General features: G+C 40.3%; 1 protein-coding gene and 1 non-coding gene across 6 annotated transcripts in view; both read left to right on the top strand.

Moving 5' to 3' along the window:
- The window catches only part of LOC126356279 (F-box/LRR-repeat protein 2), a 706,156-nt gene that overhangs the window by 558,698 nt on the left and 121,967 nt on the right, over positions 1-25,491 (top strand). The window lies entirely within an intron of this gene.
- On the top strand, positions 23,687-23,761 carry Trnat-ugu (transfer RNA threonine (anticodon UGU)). The gene has a single exon. It is a non-coding gene; the product is annotated as a tRNA-Thr (tRNA).

Raw genomic sequence — 25,491 nt, 5'->3', positions numbered from 1 at the left:
TGACAAGTGTGGTCCATGGCTTCGTGGGGTCTGCGCCAGGACACGGTTTTCCAGTCGTCTGTGGTTCAACGGATTTGGTCACGACCCCAAGAGAGGCAATGGAGGAGATGTCGTGCTGTTAATAAAAGCATTCGCGTCAGTCGTCTGCTGCCATAGACCTTAACGCCAAATGTCGCCGCACTTTCCTAACATATACGTTCGTCGTACGTCCCATATTGATTTCTGCGGTTATTCACGCAGTGTTGCTTGTCTTTTGGCACTGACAACTCTGCACAAACGCAGCTGCTCTCGGTCGTCAAGTGAAGGCCGCCGGCCACTGCGTTCTCCATGGTGAGAGGTAATGCCTGAAATGTGGCATTCTCCACACACACTTGACTTTGTGGATCTCGGAATATTGAATTCCCTAACGATTTCCGAAATGGAATGTCACATGTGTCTAGCTCCAACTAACATTCCGCATTCAGTCTTAATTCCCGTCGAGCGGCCATAATAACGTCGGATACCTTTTCACACGAATCAGTACAAATGACAGCTCCACCAATGCATTGCCCTTTCATCCCATGTGCATGCGATACTACTGCTATATGTGTATGTACATATCGCTATCCCATGACTTGTCATCTCAGTGTACAACTGTTGAACTTTCTTTCATCATGATGCCCGTTTTGTTTTATTGCACAAAGGAAACGAAGGTGAAAATTGGAAAAGCAGTACAAGTTCGGAGGGAAGAAAAAAACGGAGGTTACCCAACGACATTGTAATACTGTAGGAGACAGCAACGGTTTGGAAGTGCAGTTGAAAAGAGTGGATAGTGTCTTCCAAAGAGGTTAAATGATGAGGATCAACAAAAGCAAAACAAGCATAACGGAATCTAATGAAATTAAATCGGGCGGTTATTATATTATGAAACGAGACACTGAGAGTAGATGAGTTTTGCTATTTGGGTAGCAAAATAACCGATGGTGGCCGAAGTAGAGAGGTTATAATATGCAGACTGACCATAGCAACGAAAGAATATCTGTAAAAGAGCAATTTGCTAACTTCGGATATAAATTTAGGAGTTACAAAGTCTTTTTGTAGGTATTTGTCTAGAGTGTAGGTTTGTACGGAATCGCAACGTGGACGTTAAAATGTGGTGGTCCAGAACAAAGCTCAAGATTAGATGGATGACCGCATAACTAATGACGAGGTACTGAATAGAATTCGGGAGAGAAGAAATTCTTGGTCCAACTTCACTAAAAGAAGGGATCGGATCATAGGACATGACACATTCTGAAGCATCAACTTATTGTCAATTTGGTGTTGGAGGGAAGTATGGGGAGAAAAAACTGTAGAGGTAAATCAAGGGGTGAATACAGTAAGCAGGTTCAAATGGTTGTAGGGCGCAGATATTATTCGGATATGAAGAGGCTTGCACAGGATAGTCAAATGTGGAGAGATGCGTCAAATCTGGCTTGGCACTGAAGACCACAGCAAAAGCAATAAAAGTTAACAGATCGTTTGGACTGATCTGGTTAATCGATCGTGACGGTGGGAAGTGCAAGAGGCAATAGCGAGATCCCTTGTCTTTCCTGCTTACAGTGAGTATTTGATGCCCCCATGCACTTTTCACAATAATTTTATCTCTGGTACTGATTCCACAAGTAGAAGAAGAAGGAAAAAAGAAACAAAACCAAAGCCAAAGGACATAAGTCGTATGAAATGTGCAAGAATGCAGCACATCCCCTCGTAAACGAGTAACATAAAATATAGTGCCTACACTGATAAGTTTAATCTGTATGAGGTACGATATGTACGGTGACAAAAATATGCATTTAAAATACGCATTTTTAGTTGTTGCTTACACACTTATTAATAATATTCATATCAGTCCGTGTGCACTTTGCTCTACTCATTTATTCATATAACAACAGATTGCAAACGAACCCCGACACAGCGAGTTTGACGACGAAGTCTACTAGCAGGACTTCTTCATTTTCGGACGGCCAGTACCACTAACTATAGACAGCTGCAGGGCGTAAGGGAGCGATGTTTCAGCGCACCCCGCCAAAGCACTATCTGTACCTGACTGACATGGAATGACGACAGCTCTGTCAACTAGTAAACGATCCCCTTTCATCTCGTCTTCATCACAAACAAGCAGAAGTGGCTCAAGTGGTGTCAAATACAAAGAGTGCCACCAGGAGGCCGAATAGCGCCAATAAGGCCTTACGATGATCTCATTTTTCAGCAGTGTTTTTCCTCTACCGTTAATCGGAATATCTAAGGAAAAATGCCGGAATTAAAAGAAAGATTCAGAAGCGCGATTAAAATTCGGGGTTAAAAGGTATGAAACAATTACTAACAAAGAGATAGAGGGGCTGGCCAGTACTTACCTCAGCTCAGGACAGCCGATAGAAACAAAAAAAACAACCGAAAATTTAAGTTCCTAGCTTTCGGAATAAATGTTCCTTCATCAGGTAGGAGAGAGGGGAAAGAAAGGGAAGAAGGGAAAGTGGATTTAGTTACTCACAACCCAGGTTATGAAGCAACAGGGAAAGGAAAACAGGGAAGGTAGCAAGGATGGAGGCATGGTTGTCAGAGGGAAGCCAAAGATATTCTACTGTATCAATGAAAGGTATCAATGATAAGATTTATTGATGGCATTGGTGTGCTAAGTGAAGGGGGGAACTATTACAGTACTTTTGTAACGGAGTGACCAGTCTACTTAGTACACACTGTCAGTAAAGAGCAAACAAAAGCAACACGAAAGTACTGAGGAGTCGCAGAAATCAAATCAGCGATAAACTTATATAAAAATTGCGGGCCATAAAGTAGACGAAAGAAGAAATTCTCCAACGTTTCGAACAAAATGACACTTGACGGAAGGACCAAGTAGGCCAGCAAAGGCAAAGATGGCATTCCTCGCTAAAAGACTGCTACTAGTATCAAACATACGCTTTAATTTTAGGAAGAAATTTCTGTGAATGTACTTACGGAATACAGCACTGTAAAGAAGTGCTCATGGACTCCAGAAATCCGACAAAGAAAAGAATTGAAGTGTTGGGATTTAGTATGATACAAGATGGCTTACAGAAAATTTCTAGATGGTGTGAGAAATGGAACTTAGCTCTAAGTAATCGCATACAGAAATGTAATATAATATAGGTGTGTAGGAAAACAAGCTCGTAATGTTGCAAAAAAAGTGGTTTAAATGGCTCTTAGCACTATCGGACTTTAATATCCGAGGTCATCAACCACGTAGAACTTAGAAATACTTAAACCTAACTAACCTAAGGACTTCACACATATCCATGTCCGCGGCAGGATTCGAACCTGCGACCGTAGCAGTCACGAGGTTCCGGACTGAAGCGCCTAGAACCACTCGGCCACCATGGCCAGCTTGTAATGTTTGCAATATATCATTATTATTATCATACAGTCACGTCAAATAACTATCTGGGAGTAAAGCTGCAAAGCGAAATGAAACGGAACGAACATGTAATGATCGTCCACTTCAACTTATTCGTAGAATTTTAGAAAAATGTGGTTCATCTGTAAAGTAGACGGGGCATAGAGCACTAGTGCGATTCATTATTGAGAACTGGTTGTGTGTTTGGGATCTCTGCCAGCTCGGATTAAAGGAAGACATCAAAGCAATTCAAAGGCGGGCTGGTAGATATGTTACCGGTAGGTTCCATCAACACGCAAATATTGCGGAGATGCTTCGGAACCTCAAATGGGAATCCCTCGAGGGTAGGCTACGTTCTTATCAAGGAAAGCTGTTGAGAAAATATACAGAACCTGCATTTCAAGCTGATTACAGAACAATCCTTCTACAGCCAACGTATATTTTGGTAAAGTACCTCGAAGGTACTACGCACCGTACAATGGCTTGCGGAGTACGTTTGTAGATGTAGTGTAAGAGAAGGATGTAGAAAATTAAGTGGACTGATAACATTACAAATAAGGATGTTCTCCACAGATTCGGGGAAGAAAGAAATATGTGGAAAACGCTAACTAGGCCCACAATGACAGGACGACAAAGAATAATTTTCGATGTATTAGACACAGCACTGCAGGGAAAAAATGTAAAGAAAACACAGAATCGAATACCTACAACAGATAACAGTGGTAAGTGATACTCAGCGATGAAGAGATTAGCGCAGGCGAGGAAGACATGGCGAGCGCACCAAACCTGTCATAAGATTAACATCCTGCACCCCCAGTAAAAAGGCAGTCGCACTTAAATATGTATAAAGAGCCTCCATTGCTCCACTACGCAGCTGGTGATCAGTCAGTGGAGAAGAGTAAAAACCACTAAACATCTGAAAATATTCGCTTCATGCGAGCTGATGTCGAACGATCACATGGTGCTAGTTGTAGAAAATGCAGTTGTTACGTTGGGAGTCGTTAGAAGTATCCTAATGAGGGAGTTAGCTTTCAAAACAGAAGTTTGATTCTTGAGTACTGCTCAGGCCTAGGCTCTTTGTCAGGTAGGATTAATGCTAGAGATAGAGATGATGCTAGCAAGAGCTGCGCATTAAATCACAGCGTAGTTTTGCTAGCGCGAAATTGTCAAGGACATGTTCAAGAAACTCCAGTAGCAGAAACCCCAATAGAGGCATTGTGCATCACGAAGAGATTTACTGTAAATATCATATGTTCCACGAAGACAAAGACAACTCGTTTCAATCCTCCCAAGCACATCTCGCGAAATGACCACTAAGGGCTAGTCGGCTTAATTCGAGCGCTTACGGAGTCTTACCGACAGCTTTTCTCCCGCTCACCATTTGCAAATGTAACAGGGCAAGGTGGAAAACGATAATGATATCAGAAGTATCTTCTGCCACACTTCTTAACGTAATTTACGGAGTACAGGTGTCGAAGTAGATCTAGATTTAACAGATGTTAGATGACGGATGTAGGCCACAAGCTGTAGCAAGAGGAATGAATTTAGAATAAGCGTTAGGTATGCACTGCCTCTGTGTAATCTACATCTATTAGCTACTCAGTTTTCTGTAATCATTCACCTTATAATACTCCATATGCATAATCCTAGATGCTTTAGATTGCCAGACGTTACGTCAGATAGTGCTGTGGGAACACCAGCAGTTATTAATTTGTAACAGTCCCAAAAAAACATGCTTTACGATTGTTTGCAGTGTCTCTTCCTCAATTACTTTTTTTCCGTCAGCCTTCTGACTGGTTTCAACTGCTCACCATAAATTCCTCTCCAGCTCTCAGTCACAAGTATAATTTGGGTGGAAGAGCTCTTCTGGAAAGCCATGGTTCTGCGACGTTGTCACAAACGCTTCATGCACTAACTATTAGACTGCAGATTTTGTCAATCTCTTTACATTTTTTGCGAGCCGTTTTCATTCATATACATCTACCAGCGAGAAATCATCGAAGGACCTCGAAGTCTTGTCAAACTTACGACAGAAACTTCTGTCCACAAATCGACACAGATTTAGAAAGCAATGCGAAGGTCCGAGCATACGGCATAGGTTCTCGGGTATGTGAGCGGCTCGAAGACCCAATACGCTCTCCTAGACGGCGCGTATTCAGGGACAAGTTGTGAAGTCTCCTTTTAGCACGATTCGGCCTACCACGGATGTTACGGAATACATGCGGACCACCATTTACTTTAAAATTGTTCATAGCGCCTAGTGCATCATCGTTAAGATTCAACGGCAGCCTATTCAGATTCTCAAGATGGGCCGACTCATTAATTCCGTTCGTGCGGGTTTCTCCAGCACCTCCATTTTGTAAATATAAACCATTATTTCTTAACCTAGCCTCCTCCAATAGAAGATCTATAGAATCAAGAGCAGACAAAACGTTTATAAATTCACTTCAGACACTCGGAGCAGTTTTTCTTGTATGTCAAGTGGCAATTTTGCGTTAAGGATTATAATAATATCCACATGTGCCATCGGAGCATCCCATTATTTTGCCTTGTTGAGATATTCCTCGAAGTGTCTTCGTAGCGTCCCAGTACGGAATGAAGAGGACACCGCTCTGGATGTATCCGACCCTGTATTTCGGAATCCTCTTACTCGTATAAAGACAGTGGGGTTCATACTTTATATTTCTGGGATAAAGGGCTGATATTATCTATATCTTAATAACGTGCTGTCGCAATCTGATCTGGTGCTCGAGGTTAGTTGTCTGCTTACTGGCACAGTCGCAGAAATTTCATCTGCACCTCCCCTCCTATTTTTTACGACCTCCGTGGACACATTTTCGACTCTCTTTTCCTGATTCTCCTTCCAATTACAAAAATTCGGACCAATTTTCTGTTTCATCTGCTCTATATCTTGTTTACATCATTATCAGAGGATGAGCTAATTCTAGGAAGTTTTTGAACAATAGATTTTCTGTTTTGCGGAATATGAGGAGAAACCTGTTTTGTTTTGGCCTCAACCCATTCATGAACTTGAAGGAGGCAATTCTCGTATGCTGTTCGAGCTTTCCCTTCATTAATCCTTCATGGCCAAAGTCTATTTGAGCTATGTTATATGATAATTCTTCTACAGTTCGATCAGTCTCTCCCTGATGCGTTTCTATATTTGATATATCCTCGGAACGTTTTGAAAATTTTGAGGAAAGTACCTCTTGGGACTCCTGAATCTCTTTTACCTCATCTTTTATCTTATTTGAGTCTCGTGCGGTTGCTAAGTCTTCGATTTGTTCTAATATTTCAGTTTGCTGGGTAGTTGGGGCATCTATTTTACTGATTTGTGCAGACTTACTGGCTTGCTGAGTAGCTATGCAATGAATTTTACCAAGTTTGGTAGTTACATTTGTCAGTATGCCCACCAATTGGTACGTCCTATTATGATCTAATTCATCATCGCTTGTGCTTGGAATTTCCTGCATATCATCCCTCGGTGGCTTCGTCAAAGACTCAGTTCTTTCTAAATGACTATCAGTCATCATGGAATTGGATTTTATTTTCAGACATAGCACTGGCCTCCATATTATCTAACGATTGCACGTTTGACATTTCCTGGGTATTCATTTTGAATTGCTGTCGAGTTGGTACCATGAAGTTTCCGCTCTGCACTAATAAACTATTTCACGAATCTCAGAAGAAAATTTCCATAAATTAATACAAAAATGGACACACAGTATGTTGTAGCATTGAAGAAGAGTGTAATTCTACCTACAAATCAGGGAGAGATTACTGAAAATAGGATAGATCTACTTACACTAACATAAATTATTCAGTCGGATCTGTGCCTATGAACTTAGCCACGACATAGAATTAATTTTGATAAAGCATTCACAAACTGACACAGTTGAAAGTGGTAATAGCAAATTCAAGCCTTGCCTTTAATCAACTTTAAGGCTGTAAGAAGCAGGCTGCGACACGTCTGCACGTTTCCGGGCTGCTTCAGCAGTCATTGTCACCAACAGTTTCAACAGCATGCACCAAAAAACATTTACAAGATCAGCTTTATACGCCAAGTATCGTTTACAATGAACAACAATCAACGGAATAACAATAGTTTATTAAAAAATGTCTTAATTTTTTACACACATTCAATCACCACGTTCGTCTTGTTCTGTGTCGCCACCTACATTATATCTCTCTCTCTCTCTCTTTACCGAAATTCGTATGGATGAATGTGTCTATTTTTTGGTTCGTTATTTGGCAACTGAACTGTAAGTATCTATAACAAAGTACATGTGATGCATAAGGCCAAGCAATTGCTGTAATCTATGAGTTCGGACTAGACAGCACACACTTACACCGACAATACCATTTAACGCTGATAAAATTAAAGTTTGATATAGCTGAATATTTCAGCTCTTAAACCAATAGTTCACTATGTGGTACTGCCAATTACTAGAGCTGACCTTTTGTTTATGAACTTGACTTTTAAGCGATAGCAGTCATTGCCATGAATCACGAATAATTACAGTGAATGTCCAAAGACAAAATTCTGAACTGATATGAAAATGCAATTATCGATCTTTGATTCTGAGTTAAATAATTATTTAATTGCACAATCCGTCTATATAGCTTTAACTCTTGATCACTCACACCACACACGCAGTTTTAGTCTACTTGATGAAGTTCAGTCACCTTTTACGGTGATCTCAGGAAGTTGCTACGCCCCCAGAAATTCTTTAGTACGGCACACACAGTTATAATTTTTCCGCCGAGCAGATACAGCACTGGCTCACCTGGATGCATTGGCGAATTATCACATATTAATTCATATTTCACAGAGCGGAGTGAATGTGATTTGCAAGTTAAATTATCCAGTGATCACTATAGGAATATAAAAACAGTGGTAGAAATTGAAGCTTCTTCCACGCAATCGAATTATGTGCAACCCCAGTCTGTGACGTAGAAGTAACTCAAGGAAAGCGGTTCTTGGGAAGTCACAAATCAATTTTGAGTACGCAGCTTAATTTCATACATGTGTTGAGTAATATTCTCGAAGCACTCTCTACATCTACATATACATCTACATGACTACTCTGCAATTCACATTTAAGTGCTTGGCAGAGGGTTCATCGAACCACAATCATACTATCTCTCTACTATTCCACTCCCGAACAGCGAGCGGGAAAAACGAACACCTAAACCTTTCTGTTCGAGCTCTGATTTCTCTTATTTTATTTTGATGATCATTCCTACCTATGTAGGTTGGGCTCAACAAAATATTTTTGCATTCGGAAGAGAAAGTTGGTGACTGAAATTTCGTAAAAAGGTCTCGCCGCGACGAAAAACGTCTATGCTGTAATGACTTCCATCCCAACTCGTGTATCATATCTGCCACACTCTCTCCCCTATAACGCGATAATACAAAACGAGCTGCCCTTTTTTGCACCCTTTCGATGTCCTCCGTCAATCCCACCTGGTAAGGATCCCACACCGCGCAGAAATATTCTAACAGAGGACGAACGAGTGTAGTGTAAGCTGTCTCTTTAGTGGACTTGTTGCATCTTCTAAGTGTCCTGCCAATGAAACGCAACCTTTGGCTCGCCTTCCCGACAATATTATCTATGTGGTCCTTCCAACTGAAGTTGTTCGTAATTTTAACACCCAGGTACTTAGTTGAATTGACAGCCTTGAGAATTGTACTATTTATCGAGTAATCGAATTCTAACGGATTTCTTTTGGAACTCATGTGGATCATCTCACACTTTTCGTTATTTAGCGTCAACTGCCACCTGCCACACTATACAGCAATCTTTTCTAAATCGGTTTGCAGCTGATACTGGTCTTCGGATGACCTTATTAGACGGTAAATTACAGCATCATCTGCGAACAGTCTAAGAGAACTGCTCAGATTGTCACCCAGGTCATTTATATAGATCAGGAACAGTAGAGGTCCCAGGACGCTTCCCTGGGGAACACCTGATATCACTTCAGTTTTACTCGATGATTTGCCGTCTATTACTACGAACTGCGACCTTCCTGACAGGAAATCACGAATCCAGTCGCACAACAGAGACGATACCCCATAGCTCCGCAGCTTGATTAGAAGTCGCTTGTGAGGAACGGTGTCAAAAGCTTTCCGGAAATCTAGAAATACGGAATCAACTTGAGATCCCCTGTCGATAGCGGCCATTACTTCGTGCGAATAAAGAGCTAGCTGCGTTGCACAAGAGCGATGTTTTCTGAAGCCATGCTGATTACGTGTCAATAGATCGTTCCCTTCGAGGTGATTCATAATGTTTGAATACAGTATTTGCTCCAAAACCCTACTGCAAACCGACGTCAATGATATAGGTCTGTAGTTAAATGTATTACTCCTACTACCCTTGTTGAACACTGGTGCGACCTGCGCAATTTTCCAATCTGTAGGTACAGATATATCGGTGAGCGAGCGGTTGTATATGAGTGCTAAGTAGGGAGCTATAGTATCAGCGTAATCTGAAAGGAACCTCCACACATTTGACACTATACTTTCATTTCCATTTAACATGAAATTTCTCTTATGCACCTAAGATAGCATACGAGAATTAACAAGAAATGTTCTAGTGTAGAACACGTCTACCTTCACTTACGATTAAAGCCAGACTCGCTCATTCTAAGTCTTATTACACTTAGCAGTTACATAGAAACAATAATCCGTTCATCATAAGAGTAAACCTGATGTAAACATTGCACTATGCATCTGCCACGTTTGCTGGAACCTCATTGGATTTCAGTCTCGCGTGGGACGTCAGCCATGCTGTCTCGAGTACTGTCAAGTACGACAATATGGGTACGTTCTGTGACGTGCGTTACGCGTTCATCGACTTGGCGACAATACAGGACAACAGCTTTACCGGCACATTCAACTTGGACAGCACTGGCCCGTCAGCTGGTACAGCTAGCGTGCAGTGACTTGGCCAGCTGCAACTCACACGTAGAAAGAGATGAGCAGAGGAGCAATACAGCTTCGAATGTCATTTATTTTTTAAGCAGAATGAAATAATACACTGCAAATCTCCCATAATACGCTCTTTAGAGGACTAGACGAAAACCGCACACGCTATCGTTTTTAACTAAAGTACTATTGTAATTAAAAACAAGAATGATGAAAATTCCTGACTTAACCGCAGGTTAATTTTTCTGCATAAGCTGTGTGTAGCGTAAGAGAGTATTGAAAGATTTCACCATATAATTAAATATTGAAGCCACTGAAGGTGTTACATTTCAGTTCTGGAAGTGTCACCTGCTACGTTGATAACGGGCCTATCAACAACAGAATCCACGAAGCCAACCAGGCGCAGCATTTTCTCTTTTTCTTTTATGATGAGCCGTTCCATAGCCCGCCAGCGTTTGGCTGTGACGTGCGAAAAAACTGCGTGCGTTAGTTCCAGTACGTCCGGCAGCTTAACAGTCTTGTTACTTCTCGGGTCAAATCCCGCAGCTTGGCTCCAGATTAGTTCTGTTGCAATCATATTGTAATGGTACAGTAGCAAATGTAAAAATGCAGCATTTGTATGATGTGCTCGATACTGTGAAAACGATTGTTTTTCATGTTACTACGATACCTATCTACCTCTGTGGCACAAAACAATGGACATAGTCCAAATAAAGAGGATTTGGCTTTCATTTTTGCCTTAAAAAATTATATTATATTTTCTTAAAGTAAACCACTTTTATGAACAATCTTTCATACAACATCCATAATTAAGAATTAGTATTTGAAATGGAGACCATAATTCGCGTCCAATATGTAATTAGAAACAAGAAGACTTGCATTATTAATAAAAAATGAGTTTTATTATTACGAGATGTAGGTATTTCAAATTGAAAGAGAAAAAGAAATGACACTGGGGAGTTACACGTTCAGTGTGAATTTGTTTATCAACTGCAATATATACAACGCTGGGAGAACTTCAAAGCCCATTATCTCAGTAAATTTATGAAAAACTTTAAGAACAGCTTATTTCTCTGCACTTTTTAATCGTGTTTCACTATGGAACAGAAAACAGCCTCAGCCATTTTCATACTGCATACTGCAATCAGAGCACACCGCTGCAGATGCTGTGACTGTACACGATTTTTGAAATAAAATCTATGTTGTTAAAGCGTGGTTAAGAAAAACGTTGATGGCTGTTAATACATTTGAATGTCTTAAAGTTTCATTTAACGTAACTTAGTAATAAGACATCTCGTACATAAGGAGGAACTACTTCCTATAGCGCAACAACGACTGTATACGTGTGCTACGGCTTTGGCCAATCATTGCATTTATGTTAGCGTACATCAGGTTTATTCTTACGCTGAATGGATTATAAGAATACTGAAGAAGTCAGCGACAGTATTGCACCAAACGGCGTCTGCGTAAGTATGTAGTCTCTGGCGCTTGCGGCTACGCCGTTCAACTGTTAAGGCGCGCTCTGGACAAGACCACGAAATACACTACTCTGCGCCGACAGATCGCTCCTCAGTAGAGTGTTAATTGCACTTGTTATAAGTTTACACACGAAATAAAACGAGATTTCACAAAGGACATAGTGAGGAGTGTCTCGGGGAAACGTGATAGGACCGTTCTTGTTATATGCATACATAGCCTATCTGGCAGATAGGGCGAGTAGCAATCTGTGACTATTTACTGATGCTGGAGCTTAAGGGAAAGTGTCGTTATTGAGTGATCGTAGGAGGATACTCAGTGACTTGAACAGGATCTCTGTTTTGCGTGATGAATATCCGCTAACTCTGAAAGTAGAAAAACGTAAGCTAATGAAGATGAATAAGGAAAACAATCCTGTAAGGTTCGATTACACTACTAATTGTGTGCTGATTGACACAGCTGCGTCAATTAGATATCTAGGTGTAACGTTGGAAAGCGATTCGAAATGGAACGGACATGTAAAGTTGGTAATAAGAAGTCATCGTTTTATAGAGAGAATCATAGGAAAGTGTTGCTCACTATAAAGGAGACCGAGTAAAGAATACTAGTGCGACCTATTCTTGAGTACTGCTCGAATGCTTGGGCTCCAACCAAGTCGGATTAAAGGAAAACGTCGAAGCAAATCAGAGGCGTACCGCTAGATTTGTTAGCAGGAGGTTCGATCACCACGCGACTATTACGGAAATGTTCCGTGAACTCGAATGGAAATCCCTGGACGGAAGACGACATTCTTTCCGCGAAACACTGTTGAGAAAATTTAGAGCTTTTCCAGCTGACTGCAGAATGGTTTAAGGCATCATATAACGGACTGCACAGCCGGCCCCTCCCGCCGGAGGTTCGAGTACTCCCTCGGGCATGGGTGTGTGTGTGTGTGAGTAGTATGTACATCTAGGGACCGATGACCTAAGAAGTCTGGTCCCTTAGAGATTCACACCCATTTTGACTGCGGAAAAGAGGTCAGAGGTATTAGGGCTCGGTACAGACAGTCAGTTGCTGATAAAATTGTTGCTCTTTGTAATACATTTCTCGAAACTCACAACACTAGATATAAAAGCAATAGAGTTATGCTGTCTTAACATTGTGCTACGTTAAATACTACGGTAAATAAGATACATAATTCGTTGCGAGTGATGAATGCAAGTTATTTAGCATAGATTTTTATTGTTTGTTTTTGGTTAGTTTAAAAATATAGTACCGCTTGCATGATACAACGCCTGATTCAATCTCTTTTTTTCATTGCCCTTTCTTTGTAATAATGTTATTAATTAATATTTTCTGGTGAAACTCAAAGTTCAACGAAAAATAAACCCAACTGAAATTAATTTAGATCTATATTATATAAATAACAAAATAAAAAATAAATATGAGGAAAATTGTATCTGATCGCGATACCCCATTTCAATCGAGATGGCTTTGTCACAAATACTACATGGAATTTAAAGAAAGCATATTACACCGTCCCATTAAAAAATTACCGCTATATGTCAACGAAAGCACAACAAACAACATATATGTTGATGTAGTTAAAATGTACAAAGACAAGAATTAAGATAGAAAACAAGTCTCTAAAGTAGTGCAACAAAACACTGGCCTTACATAATGGTGTTGTATAGCATCTACTCTGTTTAAATTTTATAACAAATTCTTAAAGAATGGCTGAGAAAGAGTGAAGAAAAGGGCTTAGACATGGGTTGGTATTACCTGTTGATTTTACTATTCACTGAATGTCAAATTATATTGGCTGCTGATAACTGTGGTATAGATTACATGAAGAAGAAAGTTGTAGAAACATACAATAAATGCAGATTAATAATAAATGCTTCTAAAATAAAATAGGATGTTAACATCGATACATCATCATAGCTGCAAATACTACTGAGGCATGTCAAAAGTATAAATACCTTGCAGTTATATTCAGGTTTCTAGTAAACAAATAATAAGGCAGAGGAAAACAGGAGTCAAGCAAGCAATGAATAAGTTGAACTTCATCTTTTGCTGAGACAAAATTTAGAAAAAGACAAAAAGGCTATATGAATCAATAATACAGCGTGTTTGTTTATATGGTGCAGAATTCCGGAAACTGGCAGATCACGATAGAAGGGAGTTGAAGCTGTGCAAGTAGATTTCCTGAGAAGAAGTTATAGAATTTCAACACGAAACAAGATTTCAAGTAAGGAAACTAGGAAGCGAATGGAAAGCTCCATGACTACCACCGAAGAAATGGGAAAACGGCATCTGAAATGGGAATGGCATGCGAAGAGGTTAGGGGAAGAACGACTGACGAAAGAAGTAAGTCATACTAAACTCCAGGTAACAATGAGTTTAACAGAAGGGAAACCAAAATGACATGTTTCGGTAAAGAATGGAACAATTCTTATGAAGACAATAAAGAGTTGTTTTTAATTTATATTTGCCAACAGTATACGAGCCAAGATGTTTTACTGAGCATTACTGTTCATTTGTCTTGGATTCTATACATTCACGCCCTTAGGCCTAGCTGCGACGAAATTCCAAACAAAAATGAAATAAACATCTCGAGGACGACTTCTCACTACAACCAACTACATTTCATCTGCTCCAAAAAGAAATAAACCCCACTTTTGGCACTTTCCCTGGCTAACCTACGTACCCACTAATTACGCAACAGTGTACAACACTTCTTCCCTCAGCAAGCATTGATTGTTTTCTTGGTTTAAGGAAAGATTTTGCAGTTCACTAAAAGCAGAATAGAAAGAAAAATGTGTAAGTAATACACTTACTACCTTTGAACATTAGCAGATCAACTATAAGCGAGAACGGAGACTAATAGTAGTGTTCAGACCGTAACAAAATTATCAATAAGAAGCCACCGGACACCGGAGTGAGTTTTGGTATTCACTGGAAACCGGCGCGGATCTCCTGTGTATTTGCTGATCTATAAATCGACCGTTGCTGGTGGTGCGCTCTCCAGCAGTGCCCGCGTTACACGCAATGAATGTCCGAACACATTAAAGGTGGTGCTATGAATCTCCTGCGAGGCACTTCATTGTGATTTGGAGAGTAATCATGTAGATGTGGATGTAGATCCCTTAAACTGGTGGGAAGAGGCATGTCTTTTAATACGTTTTGGATAGATACCGAGCGTGACTGGACATGTGTTAATGTTACGGTAGGTCACTTAGACTTGGGAAACTTTAATTTTTGCAAATGGGAGACAATTGTAGGTTAAAGGCAATATGGCATAATCATATCCGATTCAGTCGTGAGTGACTTCTCTGAGCTGTTACGAAATAAATACTGTTATATGAAGACCTGTTTTGATTTTTCGGGATTTATACTTCATATAATTACAAAAACGTTAAGGAGGAAGATGAGATGGGAGATATTAAACTGTGAGAAGAATCTGGCAGACCTCCAACAGATGTAAGCGGAAACAAGGCCCCTGCAATAAAAAGACACCGCCTATCGGAAACCAATGAGTCCTCTATTCTTTAAAGAACGGAGCTCCGATATGTAAAACAGCTTCATAAGTCTGATTACTTTACAAATGAGTTTTTATGTTCAGCATTTGATGTTAGCGTACAAGGGAGAAAAAGTTTACGAAAAGTTTGAAACTAAGTTTAAAGTTTGTTATGAGTCGCTAAGTGTTATCATTATCAAACACTGAATGAGTATAAAACTTCCTGGCAGATTAAAACTGTTTGCTGGACCGAGACTTGAACTCGGGACCTTTGTCTTTCGCGGGCAAATGCTCTGCCAACTGAGCTACCCAAGCACGACTATAGGCCTGTCCTCACAGCTTTGATTCCGCCAGTACCTCGTCTCCTACCTTCCAAACTTCACAGTAGCCCTCCTGCGAACCTTGCAGAACTAGCACTCCTGAAAGAAAGGATACTGCGAAGACATGGCTTAACCACAGCCTGGGGGATGTTTCCAGAATGATATTTTCACTGTGCAGCAGAGTGTGCGCTGATATGAAACTTCCTGGCAGATTAAAACTGTGTGCCGGACCGAAACTCGAACTCGGGATTTGCCTTTCACGGCCAAATGCTCTACCACTGAATGACTGGGCAAATGTTCTACCACTGGATGAGTATAGTTAGGATAATTTGCGCGCCGCGAGTTATTTCGCCTCGAGACATACATAGTTTCACTTATCTTACTATGTTACATCTTTCATATAACATTATGCGTCTTAGGGAGTATATTACGATTTTTAAATTTTTCAATTCAGACAATAATTATATGAAATATTGAAAATCCTCCTGGAAGCTATCAGATAGTCAACCTGGGAGCTGTCCGATAGGCAACCCGCAATTAGAAATATGTGCCATAAACTATGAACCGCGTTAGCCGTTTATAATATAACATAGGTCGTCCTTAATATAAGTGAGGAAAGAAGAAAATATAAACTTACAGAAAATGAAGCAGGTAACCGCAAATAAAAAGATCTAAAAAAATCTGATTGACACGAAACGTGAAATATCTAAACAAGAATGTTTAAGAGTAAACATGCTAAGCTGTAAGAACATGTACGACTAGGGAAAATAGTTTTCGCCTATACTAAAACCAAAAACAGCTTTGGAGAAAAGAGTAACGGAGATATGGATATCAAGAGCCTATACATTATCTTTTGGATAGGTTTCGGTTTGAGAAAACCTATTTTTTACTCAGACATGTTTCGCTGAAGTTACAGCATCGTCAATGGCTCTTCTTTTACTTTCTTTTTAGTATGAGGATACTTTTTTTAACCATTTGTACATATGAAATTTCAGTTTTTGAGAAAATTTTCACGAATTTGAAAATGGACAAAAATTCTTTATACGGCTTTTGTATTTTGCTTCAGGGCAGTTTTTCTTTCTCAGTCTGTCATCTGCAATCACAGAAAAGTTTATGTAGGAAAATTATTTACATCGATAACTTACGATCGACCACGTTAGACTGTGGTGGTTAACAGTATTTCATTTCATGTGAAAATGTTTGTGTGTGTGTGAAAGGTGGGGGAGGGGGGGTTGTACGTATATCAGAGTGTGTGACAGTGACTGTGTGGAGATTTCTTATTTAATTTGTGTGTACGTTTTTATAGGTTTGCGTCGTCTGTCAGTACTTTGAGGGCTGATAATAGAGTTCCAGTTCAGAGAGCTGTTTATTCGTTTATTATTTCTTTTTCTTCTGCTATAGCTTTCAGTATTTGGTAGCTTTCTTCAATTATTAAATTCTGTAGGGGACTGTTGCAGAATTTGACAATTTTTAAGTAGGTGTTGACGTCTGTTGGTCTGTGGCCCTTATCTATAACGTATTCTTCGAATGTAGAATGTTACTTCTTAGTGCTCTACCGTGTTACTCTTCAGCCTCAAAGTACTATCACACCCACCCACACACACACACACACACACACACACACACACACACACACACATACACACACAGAGATCCAACTCTCAAGCCTAAGACCAAAACGAGATTGAAAACCCCTGTCCAGAACACATTCAACAGTTCGCCATCTTGTTTTTCTATTTTGTACACAGTGACACAGTGAAAGTTTAAGAGTTTCACACTGAAGATAATGGGGAAACTCGAAAAAGTAAAACACGCACACACACACACACACACACACACACACACACACACACACACACAGACACACAATTTTCCACACAGGACAAAATAATGTTGACCACAACAGTCTGACATTCCCAGTCGCAAATTTTCGATGTAAATGATTTTTCTATGTAATGTGATCTACAGTTGCAGATAAAAGAGTGTGAACATAAACAAACTATAACGCAAAATACCGAAAGCCACAAAAACAACAGCCTATGTTAGCAAGGTACACACAATAAAAAATTTTCTCTGTTTTCACATTTGCGAACACTTTCATTAAAAACTGAAATATCACAGGTACAGAGAGTAAAGAACGATTTTGCTGTTATTTAAAAGATAGCAGATGAAAATAGCCATTGATGATGCCGTAACTTCAGCGGAGCATTTACAGATAGAAAAGAAGACAAAACTATGTTTTCTCACGCAGAAACTACACAAAATCAAACTTATTTACAAGCAAAGACGGTCAGAAGAGCAAGCTTCAATCTGAAGATGAATATTTCAAGAGCTCAAGTGGCAACCAGTACCAAGTAGAGAAGGGGAAAACGGAAGTGGTATACAAGGGAAATGAAGACAATATTATAGAAAGGTGAGAGGAATTACGAGGGCGTATTGAGAAGTAATAACCTCCGAATTTTTAATGTGGTTAAAACTTTTTTACGAAACAAAGTTTATTAACATTCTAAAACCTTCTTCTTCATGTCCGCACACTTATTTCTCAGTAAATTCATCCTGACTATGAGCACATTTGTGCCAATGAAAGACTAGTTTATAGACACGTTTACTATAGAATGTCTGACTTTGTTGACGGAGCCACCAGTGGTGGCCAGTGATCATGTGCTAATGTGCTACAGCACACTGTAAATGTCGCACTTAAATTGTGCCATTTATTTTCGAATTCAAGCCGGAAATCGCATTAAAAGTAAACCATTTTTCTTCTAATGGATGCTGGTATACAAATAAAACGGACAGAAACATGTTTTGTAGGGCCGTCTCCGTGATAACTAGAAACCACAGTCTCGAATGCTGAAACGATCGTCAGCCGTGCTATGACCAGTCCAGAGAAAGAACCCAGCTAGATTCGCATGAGTGCTACGTTGTTCACAACATCAGGTAATTTTTTTCTTTTAAAGTACGTATGAAGTATTGTGCAAGCGTAGGATATGAGAGATCTTTGACAAGCAGTTCATTAACGGTGCTGTGGCCCAGTGGTCAAGTGGATTGACAAGCAGTTTCTCGGCTTGGATGCGATTCCTGCATCTACCATCATATTTTCCCCATTTTGTTTTCTTAATCGCAATGTTGAATATAAATTACAAAATTTAAAAATATTTAAACAGTTCAGCTTGTATACGTAATATTAGTGTATTCAGTTTAGTTACAATTATTACATTTGTAAGTACAAGGCTGTAGATGGTGGTAAAAAAAGGGAGTATATGCGAAAATTTTGTAATAAAGTGTCTGAAAAGAGTTGGATCTGCGGGTATGATGTTTGCTATACACATTTTTTTGCCTTCCATGTGTGTTATACGGGAACAGTCATTTATGAGACACAAGGGGAGTGAAAGATCTAGGATATATTAATACATTAATAAAAAAACATAGCGGAAATCATAAAAATATCAACAACTTACTTGAACTTAAGACATTAGATAACCGCAACAGTATTCAGTCGCGCCTGTCAGACGACATATAATTACAATAATACTTGTCCCATAGATCATGAGTACGACATTTTGTAATGATGTGGAACGCTTCAATTTAATATAACTTTCCATTACACAATTGTCATTTGACAAATAGTATTAGAAGTCTGACATATAGCCAACTATCATTTAAAAACAAAGAAAGAATTTCTAAATCGCAACTCCTTCTATTCAGTAGACTAATTTTTATGTATGAGGTAGTATTTATATTACTACTTCAAATCTAAAAATTCATCTATTGAGTAGAAAGAGTTGTGATTTAGAAATTCTTTTATTTTGTTTTTAAATGTTGGTTGGCTATCTGTCAGACTTTTAATGCTATTTGGAAATTTCCAAAGATTTTTATGATAGCATAATTCATCCCTTCCTGTGCCAAAGTCAGATTTAACCCAGAATAGTGATGACCATCCTTTCTTCTAGTGTTGTAGCTCTGCACTTCGCTATTATTTGTAAAACATAGTGAAACATAATCTGTTTACTTTTATAATATTGCAACACGATGGTGAAATTTTGCACGAGGTCGCCACTAGGGGCGACAACCCCGCCTCTGCTTGCACCGCTTCGTCGCTATCAGAGTGTTCTTTAGCTTTTGGAACCAGATGAAAATCGGGTGGGGCCGAGTCAGGACTGTGTGGAGGATGGTCGATGACAGTGAACCCGAGGCGTCGGATTCTTGCAGATGTTGGAGGGCTCGTACGAGATTTGCTGTCGTCTTATTGAAGGAGAGGGTGCTGCGTGTGTGGACGAACTTTCCAATTCGAAACTCGATTCTAGCACGCTGTTTCTCACACATCGACATAGTTACTTTACACACCGCCATGTTACACGCAACAATTCGGATCCCTCTAGCGGCAGGGCGCTGAAAACATTTAACATGAAGAACAAAGATTTAATATGTTAATAATGTTTGTTTTATCTAACGGCTTTTAAGAGTTTTCATATAAAAAATTTGAAGGCATTACTTGTCAGCTTGGCCTCATAGATCACATTCGCCCGGAATTATTGAGATCCTTGAGAGGACAAGTCTTGCCAAAAATATTCCGTTTGGCGTGTGAAGTGTGATACCGAAATACGAGCAGACTTCAGCAGGAATGCAATAATTCCAGTTCTGGACAACGTTGATCCGACAGGTGTGAATCACTGCCGAACCGTCTGTTTACTGGCTCCTAGTTGTGAAATATTGACACGAATTATTTACAGAGAAATGGAAAAGTGGTAGCAGTCAATCTCAAGAAAGGTCAGATAGGTTTCCGGGAAATCTGGAACACACAAGGCAATACTGGCCCTACGACTTACCTTAGATTACAGACTGAATAAATACATGATATATATTAGCAGTTGCAAATATTGACAACCATCAGCCGTAGAATGAATCGACGACAGTGAAAATTTGTGCAGGACCAAGATTTGAATCCGGATTTCCCGGATATCGCGAGCGGTCACCTTACCACTTTGCAATCCGAGCACGACCCACGATCCGACTCCAACTTCCATATGTTGTCAACCTCATGTTTACAACCTGCGCTCGTACAGCCATTAAGTATATTCCCGTACAGGGGAAAACTTATGAATTTCATCACTTTATTGAGATGAATTTGTCGACTGTGTCAAAACGTTGCTAGCAAAACCACTTTGTGTCAAGTCCGAAGACTGGTTTAATGCACCTCTTTCTGCTATTCTATCCTGTGGAAGCCTCTTCATCTTTAAATAACTATTCCAACCTATGTCTTTCTGAATCTGCTTGCTGAATTCATCTCTTAGGCTCCTTCTACGACCCCCCCCCCCCCCCCCGAACTTCCTTTCACTACTAAACAGATGATCCCTAGATGTCTGAGAATGTGTCCCGTCAACCGATCCCTTCTTCTAGTCACGTTGTGCCACAAATTTCTGTTCTCCACAGTTCTGTTCAGTACCTCCTCATTAGTTACATGGTCTATCCATCTAGTCTTCAACATTCTTCTGTTGCACCATATTTCAAAAGCCTCTATTCTCTTCTTCTCCAAACTGTTTATTGTCAATGCTTCACTTCCATACATGGCTACATTCCGTACAAATACTCTTAGAAAGAAATTCCTAACATTTAAATCTATATTCGATGTAAACAAGTTTCCCTGCTAGAGAAACGTTTTCTTGCCATTGCCAATCCATATTTTATATCCTCTCTATTTCAGCTCTCAACAGTTATTTTGCTGCCCAAATAGCAAAAATCATCTACTACTTTAAGTATCTCGTTGTCCGCCCCAACAGTTGAACGGTCAGCGCGTTATAATGCCACGCGCGGGTTCCCGGCGTCGATTCCTGGCTGGGGTGGGAGATTCTCTCTCCTCAGGGACTGGGTGTTGTGCTGCTCTCATCATCATTTCATCCCCATTGTCGACTCACAAGTCGCCCAACGTGGCGTTGCACCCCGTAAGATTTGCACTTCGTGACCGAACTTCCCGTCTGGGAATCTGTCAGGAAGTTTCATATCAGCGCACACTCCGCTGCAGAGTGAAAATCTCATTCTGGAAATTCTCGTCTGGGAATTCCCGGCCACTGACGCCATATGATCATTTCCATTTTTCCAGTATCTCGTTTACTAATCTAATTCCATCAGCGTTGCCTAATTTAATTCGACTACATTCCATTATCCTTGCTTTGCCTTTGTTTATGTTCATTTTATACACAACTGAAAGTGTTTATTTCTTCTTCTTGGACTTTAACTCCCACTTCAAATTTTTCTTTTGTTTCCTTTACTGCTTGCTCATTATACAGATTGAATAACATCGGGGATAGGCTACAACCCATTTTCACACCCTTTTCAACGACCGCTTCCCTTTCATGCTCCTTGGCCGTCATAACTACCATCCTGTTTCTCTACAAGTTGTAAATAGCCTTTCGCACCCTGTAGTTCACTCCTCCTACCATCAGAATTTCGAAGAAAATGTTCCAGTCAACATTGTCAAAATCTTTCTCGAAGTCTACAAATGCTATAAACTCAGGTTTACCTTTTCTTAACCTATTTTCTAGCAGACGTCGTAGGGTCAGTATGACCACACGTTTTCTTACATTTCTCCGGAATCCAAACTAATCTTTCCCGAGGTCTGCTTCTACCAGTTTTTACACTCTTCTGTAACGAATTCGTGTTAGCATTTACCAACCATGCTCTATTAAAGTGACTGTTCCGTAATATTCACATCTGTTAGTACCTGTTTTCTTTGAAATTGCAATTACTATATTCCTCTTGAAGAGTGAGGGTATTTCGCCTGGCCATCAAGTACATGTCCCTTGTATAGACCCTCTATGTACTACTTCCATCCTTCAGCTTTCTCTTCTTTGCTTAGAACTGGTTCTCCCTGTGACCTCTTGATATTCATAAAGCTGCTTCTCTTTTCTCCAAAGACTTCTTTAATCTTCCTGTTGGCGGTATCTGTCTTTTCAGTACTGATGTATACTCTAAACACTTACTTGTTCTCTATCTATTCCTGCTTAGCCATTTTGCACTTCCTGTCACTCTCATTTCTTAGACTTTTGTATTCACTTTCGCTTGTTTCGTTTAATGGACTTTTATATCTTCTCATATCATCATTTAAGTTGAACATCTTCTGTATATCCAAGTATATCTACCAGGCCTTGCCCTTTTGACTATTTGATCCTGTGCTGCCATCACTATTTCATCTCTCAAATCTACCCAATTCGACTTCTACTGCATTCCTTCCCCTTGTCCTTGACAATCGTTCCCGAATGCTCCCTCTGAAACTCTCAACAACCTCTGGTTCTTTCAATTTATTCAGTTCCCCATCTCCTTTTTTGCAATTTCTCCTGTTTCAATCTACAGTTCATTACCAATAAATTGGGGCAGAGTCCACGACTGCACCTGGAAATATCTTAAATTTAAAACCTGGTTCGGAAATCTCTGTTTTACCATTATACAATCAATCTGAAACCTTCCGATGTCTCTAGATCTTTTCTACGTACACAACCTTCAGTCATAATTTTTATACTAAGTGTTTGCGATGATTAAACTATGCTCTGTGCAAAATTCTACCAGGCGGCTTCCTTTTTCATTTCTTTCGCCCTTCAATATTCTTCTAGTACTTTCTCTTCTCTCTTCTTCTCCCATCACTATTAAATTTTCTTCTCCCTTAACTATCTGAATAATTATATACTAAGATGGTATCTGTTCTTTCGGACATGTCCGAAAGAACAGATACCATCGGTGACAATGCAGCTCGTTAGAATGAGACTACAATGAAATGAACACCCTTAGCTGCTTATAGGGGTTGACATACGTTAACGGGGACAGATGAAAATGTGTGCCCCAAAAAACAGATACCATCTTAGTAAATATATAGTTAAGGCTCACCGGCCACTTGACCATCTTCTTCTTCTGTGCGAATGCACAAACAGTGCCCGAACTCTTACGGGAATCGGCAACGCGCCGCAAGTAATGTGTATAATGGGCGGGGGCACTACGAATGTAGTGCGGGACAATACTTTGAGAATGTGGGTTTCGCGGGACGCGTTCGAGAGATAAATCCCTGCAGTCGCCCTATCCTACGTGCCCTCGGTGGCTCAGATGGGTAGAGCGTCTGCCATGTAAGCAGGAGATCCCGGGTTCGAGTCCCGGTCGGGGCACACATTTTCATCTGTCCCCGTTGACGTATGTCAACGCCTATAAGCAGCTAAGGGTGTTCATTTCATTGTAATCTCATCTGAATAATTTCCTGTATCTCACCATACATTTCCTCGATAACTTCTTCATCAGCGGAGCTAGTTGACAATAAACTTGTACTACTGTGGTGGATATATGCTTCGTGTGTATGTTGGCTACCATAATGCGTTCACTATGGAGTTCATAGTAGCGTATCCACATTCCCAGCTACTTGCTCGTTATTAAACCTACTCCTGCATTAGCCCTATTTGATTCAGTATTTAGAAAACTACATTCACCCGACCGGAAGACCTGATCTTCCCGAAACCGAACTTCAGTAATTCTTGCTACACCTAACTTTAACCTATTAGTTTTTCTTTCTAAAGTTTCTAACATGCCTCCGCGATTAAGGGTATCTAACATTCCACGTTCCAATCCGTGGAACACCAGTTTTGTTTCCCTGATGACGACATGCTCCTGGGTAGTCCCCGTCCGGAGAGGACAGTTTTATCTAAGAGGACGCCAACATCATCCGACCGCTCGGGAGAAATTACGGCTGCAGTTGTCCTTTGCTTTCAGCCGTTTGCAGTACCAGCATGTGGCTGAAGAGACGGCAGTCACATGGGGTCAGGCCCGGGCTGAAGGGTGGATACTGAAAACGAAACTACAGGCAAGCACACTTACATTGAGTTTTGTGGTTATAAAAGAGGAATTTCGGAAACAGACGTGCGCAGAATTGTCACACCCTAATAATTTAGTTGTACTCTCATGCAAAACACCGCAAAAAATCAGCAGTAAACAGTCCGACAGTTGAGCCACCATGAAACGCCGCCCCAGTTTCCACGAGTTTCTTCGTCAGTTTCTGCATTAGCTGGCACTTGACTGCAGAAAGATAGCTACTTCTGTAATCATCATAAAAATTCATCCTTCCATTTTTTTTTAAAGTCGTCACCGAAGCGCAATACCTTGACGCATCACATTTTGTTCGTATGCAGCACAAATTTCGCGACGAATGTCAACACATTAAAGAGTTTTTGCCACTAAAACCCGAATTACAATATGTGTCCAAGCATTGGAGGGTTTTTCAAACGCAACGCTCATTTTGAGCGACTACTGTAGGCGAATGACAGAAAAGTGGCGTTCTCGCTGTCGCAGATCTTGTAACGGTGCCACCTGTACTCTTGGTGGGATTCCGTCTGTAGATTCACATGGCTTCCAGTACAGCCCATGACAACAAAGCACCAGATTCTCTTTCTACTCAGTCTGATTTGACAAGATTAAAGCTACGTATAAACTATGGGACAGGAGCCTCATAAACACTAAGCAAAGGGAGGTGGCAGTCGAATTTACATGAATAGAGCAGATATGTTGCGGTCCTGGAAAATAGAGTATCTGACAGTCCCGGATTCATTAATATTAACTGCACTGGAAACGTGCAACACTTCTTAAATTAACAAAGAAGAATATAAGAATGTATCTGGAAGACATTACTCAGGTAATTGGATTAAAAGACGTAATTCACAAGAAGTAGAAGAATTAGATACTGCGGCGAGCGAGAGAGATGAAGATGAGTAATGATACGAAGACAATCGAGCGTATTCACGATACATGAGTGGTAGCATGATTACTCTCGAGGCTCTATTGCGACGGTGTCTCGCATTACCCTCGGTTAATTAACCAATCAGGGCATCGCGACTCGTGCGCAACAAAACAG

Source organism: Schistocerca gregaria, chromosome 3, assembly GCF_023897955.1.
Source record: "Schistocerca gregaria isolate iqSchGreg1 chromosome 3, iqSchGreg1.2, whole genome shotgun sequence".
NCBI classification, from domain to species: Eukaryota; Metazoa; Arthropoda; class Insecta; order Orthoptera; family Acrididae; genus Schistocerca; species Schistocerca gregaria.
The sequence above is the reverse complement of the archived record's forward strand: the minus strand, read 5'-3'. Positions and strand labels throughout refer to the sequence as shown.